This window comes from Hemiscyllium ocellatum, chromosome 26, assembly GCF_020745735.1.
Source record: "Hemiscyllium ocellatum isolate sHemOce1 chromosome 26, sHemOce1.pat.X.cur, whole genome shotgun sequence".
NCBI lineage: Eukaryota > Metazoa > Chordata > Chondrichthyes > Orectolobiformes > Hemiscylliidae > Hemiscyllium > Hemiscyllium ocellatum.
In genome coordinates, this window is record NC_083426.1 from 54,902,950 (window position 1) to 54,910,276 (window position 7,327).

The window sequence follows — 7,327 nt, forward strand, 5'->3', positions numbered from 1 at the left end:
GTGTGATAGTGGAGGTGAGTGTGTGAGGGTGTGAGGGTGAGTATGATAGTGGAGGTGTATGTGTGAGGGTGCGATGGTGAGTGTGATAGTGGGGGTGAGTTTGTGAGGGTGAGTGTGGTACTGGAGGTGAGTGTGTGAAGTTGTGTTGGTGAGGGGGATAGTGGAGGTGAGTGTGTGAGGGTGAGTGTGATAGTGGATGTGAATATATGAGGGTGTGATGGTGAGTGTGATAGTGGAGGTGAGTGTGTGGTGCTGCAAGTCATAGTGGAGGTGAGTGTGTGAGGGTGAGTGTGATAATGGAGGTGAGTATGTAGGGTGTGTTGGTGAGTCTGATAGTGGAGGTGCATGTGTGAAGGTGTGATGGTGAGTGTGATAGTGGGGGCGAGTTTGTGAGGGTGAGTGTGGTACTGGAGGTGAGTGTGTCAAGGTGTGTTGGTGAGGGGGATAGTGGAAGTGAGTGTGTGAGGGTGAGTGTGATAGTGGAGGTGCATGTGTGAGGGTGCGATGGTGAGTGTGATAGTGGGGGTGAGTTTGTGAGGGTGAGTGTGATACTGGAGGTGAGTGTGTGAAGGTGTGTTGGTGAGGGGGATAGTGGAGGTGAGTGTGTGAGGGTGAGTGTGATTGTGGAGGTGAAGGTGTGAGGGTGTGAGGCTGTAATGGTGAATGTGATAATGGAGGTGAGTGTGTGAGGGTGAGTGATATTGGAGGTGAGTGTGTGAGGGTGAGTGTGATAGTGGAGGTGAATGTATGAGGGTGTAATGGTGAGTGTGATAGTGGGGGTGAGTGTGTGAGGGTGTGATGGTGAGTGTAATAGTGGAGGTGAGTGTGTGAGGGTGTGTGTGATAGTGGAGGTAAATGTATGACGGTGTGATGGAGAGTGTGATAGTGGAGCTGAGTGTGTGAGGGTGTGATGGTGAGTATGATAGTGGAGGTGTATGTGTGAGGGTGCGATGGTGAGTGTGATAGTGGGGGTGAGTTTGTGAGGGTGAGTGTGGTACTGGAGGTGAGTGTGTGAAGGTGTGTTGGTGAGGGGGATAGTGGAGGTGAGTGTGTGAGGGTGAGTGTGATAGTGGATGTGAATATATGAGGGTGTGATGGTGAGTGTGATAGTGGAGGTGAGTGTGTGGTGCTGCATGTCATAGTGGAGGTGAGTGTGTGAGGGTGAGTGTGGTAGTGGAGGTGAGTATGTAGGGTGAGATGGTGAGTCTGATAGTGGAGGTGCATGTGTGAAGATGTGATGGTGAGTGTGATAGTGGGGGTGAGTTTATGAGGGTGAGTGTGGTACTGGAGGTGAGTGTGTGAAGGTGTGTTGGTGAGGGGGATAGTGGAGGTGAGTGTGTGAGGGTGAGTGTGATAGTGGATGTGAATATATGAGGGTGTGATGGTGAGTGTGATAGTGGAGGTGAGTGTGTGGTGCTGCATGTCATAGTGGAAGTGAGTGTGTGAGGGTGAGTGTGATAGTGGAGGTGCATGTGTGAGGGTGCGATGGTGAGTGTGATGGTGGGGGTGAGGTTGTGAAGGTGAGTGTGGTACTGGAGGGGAGCGTGTGAAGGTGTGTTGGTGAGGGGGATAGTGGAGGTGAGTGTGTGAGGGTGAGTGTGATTGTGGAGGTGAATGTGTGAGGGTGTGATGGTGAATGTGATAATGGAGGTGAGTGTGTGAGGGTGAGTGATAGTGGAGGTGAGTGTGTGAGGGTGAGTGTGATAGTGGAGCTGAGTGTGTGAGGGTGCGATGGTGAGTTTGATAGTGGGGGTGAGTTTGTGAAGGTGAGTGTGGTACTGGAGGTGAGTGTGTGAAGGTGTGTTGGTGAGGGGGATAGTGGAGGTGAGTGTGTGAGGGTGAGTGTGATTGTGGAGGTGAATGTGTGAGGGTGTGAGGCTGTAATGGTGAATGTGATAATGGAGGTGAGTGTGTGAGGGTGAGTGATAGTGGAGGTGAGTGTGTGAGGGAGAGTGTGATAGTGGAGGTGAATGTATGAGGGTGTAATGGTGAGTGTGATAGTGGGGGTGAGTGTGTGAGTGTGTGAGGGTGAGTGTGATAGTGGAGGTGAGTGTGTGAGGGTGTGTGTGATAGTGGAGGTGAATGTATGAGGTTGTGATGGTGAGAGTGATAGTGGAGCTGAGTGTGTGAGGGTGTGATGGTGAGTATGATAGTGGAGGTGCATGTGTGAGGGTGCGATGGTGAGTGTGATAGTGGGGGTGAGTTTGTGAGGGAGAGTGTGGTACTGGAGGTGAGTGTGTGAGGGTGAGTGTGGTACTGGAGGTGAGTGTGTGAAGGTGTGATGGTGAGTATGATAGTGGGGGTGAGTTTGTGAGGGTGAGTGTGGTACTGGAGGTGAGTGTGTGAAGGTGTGTTGGTGAGTGTGATAGTGGAGGTGAGTGTGTGAGGGTGTGAGGCTGTAATGGTGAATGTGATAATGGAGGTGAGTGTGTGAGGGTGAGTGATAGTCGAGGTGAGTGTGTGAGGGTGAGTGTGGTACTGGAGGTGAGTGTGTGAGGATGTGATGGTGAGTGTGATAGTGGGGGTGGGTGTGTGAGGGTGAGTGTGATAGTGGGGGTGAGTGTGTGAGGGTGAGTATGATAGTGAAGATGCATGTGTGAGGGTGCGATGTTGAATGTGAGAGTGGGGGTGAGTATGTGAGGGTGAGTGTGGTACTGGAGGTGAGCGTGTGAAGGTGTGTTGGTGAGGAGGATAGTGGAGGTGAGTGTGTGAGGGTGAGTGTGATTGTGGAGGTGAATGTGTGAGGGTGTGGTGGTGAATGTGATAATGGAGGTGAGTGTGTGAGGGTGAGTGATAGTGGAGGTGAGTGTGTGAGGGTGAGTGTGATAGTGGAGGTGAGTGTGTGAGGGTGCGATGGTGAGTGTGATAGTGGGGGTGAGTTTGTGAAGGTGAGTGTGGTACTGGAGGTGAGTGTGTGAAGGTGTGTTGGTGAGGGGGATAGTGGAGGTGAGTGTGTGAGGGTGAGTGTGATTGTGGAGGTGAATGTGTGAGGGTGTGAGGCTGTAATGGTGAATGTGATAATGGAGGTGAGTGTGTGAGGGTGAGTGATAGTGGAGGTGAGTGTGTGAGGGTGAGTGTGATAGTGGAGGTGAATGTATGAGGGTGTAATGGTGAATGTGATAGTGGGGGTGAGTGTGTGAGTGTGTGAGGGTGAGTGTGATAGTGGAGGTGAGTGTGTGAGGGTGTGTGTGATAGTGGAGGTGAATGTATTAAGGTGTGATGGTGAGTATGATAGTGGAGGTGCATGTGTGAGGGTGCGAAGGTGAGTGTGATAGTGGGGGTGAGTTTGTGAGGGAGAGTGTGGTACTGGAGGTGAGGGTGTGAGGGTGAGTGTGGTACAGGAGGTGAGTGTGTGAAGGTGTGTTGGTGAGTGTGATAGTGGAGGTGAGTGTGTGAGGGTGTGAGGCTGTAATGGTGAATGTGATAATGGAGGTGAGTGTGTGAGGGTGAGTAATAGTCGAGGTGAGTGTGTGAGGGTGAGTGTGGTACTGCAGGTGAGTGTGTGAGGATGTGATGGTGAGTGTGATAGTGGGGGTGCATGTGTGAGGGTGAGTGTGATAGTGGGGGTGAGTGTGTGAGGGTGAGTATGATAGTGAAGGTGCATGTGTGAGGGTGCGATGTTGAATGTGATAGTGGGGGTGAGTATGTGAGGGTGAGTGTGGTACTGGAGGTGAGCGTGTGAAGGTGTGTTGGTGAGGAGGATAGTGGAGGTGAGTGTGTGAGGGTGAGTGTGATTGTGGAGGTGAATGTGTGAGGGTGTGGTGGTGAATGTGATAATGGAGGTGAGTGTGTGAGGGTGAGTGATAGTGGAGGTGAGTGTGTGAGGGTGAGTGTGATAGTGGAGGTGAGTGTGTGAGGGTGCGATGGTGAGTGTGATAGTGGGGGTGAGTTTGTGAAGGTGAGTGTGGTACTGGAGGTGAGTGTGTGAAGGTGTGTTGGTGAGGGGGATAGTGGAGGTGAGTGTGTGAGGGTGAGTGTGATTGTGGAGGTGAATGTGTGAGGGTGTGAGGCTGTAATGGTGAATGTGATAATGGAGGTGAGTGTGTGAGGGTGAGTGATAGTGGAGGTGAGTGTGTGAGGGTGAGTGTGATAGTGGAGGTGAATGTATGAGGGTGTAATGGTGAATGTGATAGTGGGGGTGAGTGTGTGAGTGTGTGAGGGTGAGTGTGATAGTGGAGGTGAGTGTGTGAGGGTGTGTGTGATAGTGGAGGTGAATGTATTAAGGTGTGATGGTGAGTATGATAGTGGAGGTGCATGTGTGAGGGTGCGAAGGTGAGTGTGATAGTGGGGGTGAGTTTGTGAGGGAGAGTGTGGTACTGGAGGTGAGGGTGTGAGGGTGAGTGTGGTACTGGAGGTGAGTGTGTGAAGGTGTGTTGGTGAGTGTGATAGTGGAGGTGAGTGTGTGAGGGTGTGAGGCTGTAATGGTGAATGTGATAATGGAGGTGAGTGTGTGAGGGTGAGTAATAGTCGAGGTGAGTGTGTGAGGGTGAGTGTGGTACTGGAGGTGAGTGTGTGAGGATGTGATGGTGAGTGTGATAGTGGGGGTGCATGTGTGATGGTGAGTGTGATAGTGGGGGTGAGTGTGTGAGGGTGAGTATGATAGTGAAGGTGCATGTGTGAGGGTGCGATGTTGAATGTGATAGTGGGGGTGAGTATGTGAGGGTGAGTGTGGTACTGGAGGTGAGCGTGTGAAGGTGTGTTGGTGAGGAGGATAGTGGAGGTGAGTGTGTGAGGGTGAGTGTGATTGTGGAGGTGAATGTGTGAGGGTGTGATGGTGAATGTGATAATGGAGGTGAGTGTGTGAGGGTGAGTGATAGTGGAGGTGAGTGTGTGAGGGTGAGTGTGATAGTGGAGGTGAATGTATGAGGGTGTAATGGTGAGTGTGATAGTGGGGGTGAGTGTGTGAGGGTGTGATGGTGAGTGTAATAGTGGAGGTGAGTGTGTGAGAGTGTGTGTGATAGTGGAGGTGAGCGTGTGAAGGTGTGTTGGTGAGGGGGATAGTGGAGGTGAGTGTGTGAGGGTGAGTGTGATAGTGGAGGTGAATGTATGAGGGTGTGATGGAGAGTGTGATAGTGGAGCTGAGTGTGTGAGGGTGTGATGGTGAGTATGATAGTGGAGGTGTATGTGTGAGGGTGCGATGGTGAGTGTGATAGGGTGAGTTTGTGAGGGTGAGTGTGGTACTGGAGGAGAGTGTGTGAAGGTGTGTTGGTGAGGGGGATAGTGGAGGTGAGTGTGTGAGGGTGAGTGTGATAGTGGAGCTGAGTGTGTGAGGGTGCGATGGTGTGTGTGATAGTGGGGGTGAGTTTGTGAAGGTGAGTGTGGTACTGGAGGTGAGTGTGTGAAGGTGTGTTGGTGAGGGGGATAGTGGAGGTGAGTGTGTGAGGGTGAGTGTGATTGTGGAGGTGAATGTGTGAGGGTGTGAGGCTGTAATGGTGAATGTGATAATGGAGGTGAGTGTGTGAGGGTGAGTGATAGTGGAGGTGAGTGTGTGAGGGTGAGTGTGATAGTGGAGGTGAATGTATGAGGGTGTAATGGTGAGTGTGATAGTGGGGGTGAGTGTGTGAGTGTGTGAGGGTGAGTGTGATAGTGGAGGTGAGTGTGTGAGGGTGTGTGTGATAGTGGAGGTGAATGTATGAGGGTGTGATGGTGAGTGTGATAGGGTAGCTGAGTGTGTGAGGGTGTGATGGTGAGTATGATAGTGGAGGTGCATGTGTGAGGGTGCGATGGTGAGTGTGATAGTGGGGGTGAGTTTGTGAGGGAGAGTGTGGTACTGGAGTGAGTGTGTGAGGGTGAGTGTGGTACTGGAGGTGAGTGTGTGAAGGTGTGATGGTGAGTATGATAGTGGGGGTGAGTTTGTGAGGGTGAGTGTGGTACTGGAGGTGAGTGTGTGAAGGTGTGTTGGTGAGTATGATAGTGGAGGTGAGTGTGTGAGGGTGTGAGGCTGTAATGGTGAATGTGATAATGGAGGTGAGTGTGTGAGGGTGAGTGATAGTCGAGGTGAGTGTGTGAGGGTGAGTGTGGTACTGGAGGTGAGTGTGTGAGGATGTGATGGTGAGTGTGATAGTGGGGGTGGGTGTGTGAGAGTGAGTGTGATAGTGAGGGTGCATGTGTGAGGGTGAATACGATAGTGAAGGTGCATGTGTGAGGGTGCGATGTTGAATGTGATAGTGGGGGTGAGTATGTGAGGGTGAGTGTGGTACTGGAGGTGAGCGTGTGAAGGTGTGTTGGTGAGGAGGATAGTGGAGGTGAGTGTGTGAGGGTGAGTGTGATTGTGGAGGTGAATGTGTGAGGGTGTGATGGTGAATGTGATAATGGAGGTGAGTGTGTGAGGGTGAGTGATAGTGGAGGTGAGTGTGTGAGGGTGAGTGTGATAGTGGAGGTGAATGTATGAGGGTGTAATGGTGAGTGTGATAGTGGGGGTGAGTGTGTGAGGGTGTGATGGTGAGTGTAATAGTGGAGGTGAGTGTGTGAGGGTGTGTGTGATAGTGGAGGTGAGCGTGTGAAGGTGTGTTGGTGAGGGGGATAGTGGAGGTGAGTGTGTGAGGGTGAGTGTGATAGTGGAGGTGAATGTATGAGGGTGTGATGGAGAGTGTGATAGTGGAGCTGAGTGTGTGAGGGTGTGATGGTGAGTATGATAGTGGAGGTGTATGTGTGAGGGTGCGATGGTGAGTGTGATAGGGTGAGTTTGTGAGGGTGAGTGTGGTACTGGAGGAGAGTGTGTGAAGGTGTGTTGGTGAGGGGGATAGTGGAGGTGAGTGTGTGAGGGTGAGTGTGATAGTGGAGCTGAGTGTGTGAGGGTGCGATGGTGTGTGTGATAGTGGGGGTGAGTTTGTGAAGGTGAGTGTGGTACTGGAGGTGAGTGTGTGAAGGTGTGTTGGTGAGGGGGATAGTGGAGGTGAGTGTGTGAGGGTGAGTGTGATTGTGGAGGTGAATGTGTGAGGGTGTGAGGCTGTAATGGTGAATGTGATAATGGAGGTGAGTGTGTGAGGGTGAGTGATAGTGGAGGTGAGTGTGTGAGGGTGAGTGTGATAGTGGATGTGAATATATGAGGGTGTGATGGTGAGTGTGATAGTGGAGGTGAGTGTGTGGTGCTGCATGTCATAGTGGAGGTGAGTGTGTGAGGGTGAGTGTGGTAGTGGAGGTGAGTATGTAGGGTGAGATGGTGAGTCTGATAGTGGAGGTGCATGTGTGAAGATGTGATGGTGAGTGTGATAGTGGGGGTGAGTTTATGAGGGTGAGTGTGGTACTGGAGGTGAGTGTGTGAAGGTGTGTTGGTGAGGGGGATAGTGGAGGTGAGTGTGTGAGGGTGAGTGTGATAGTGGATGTG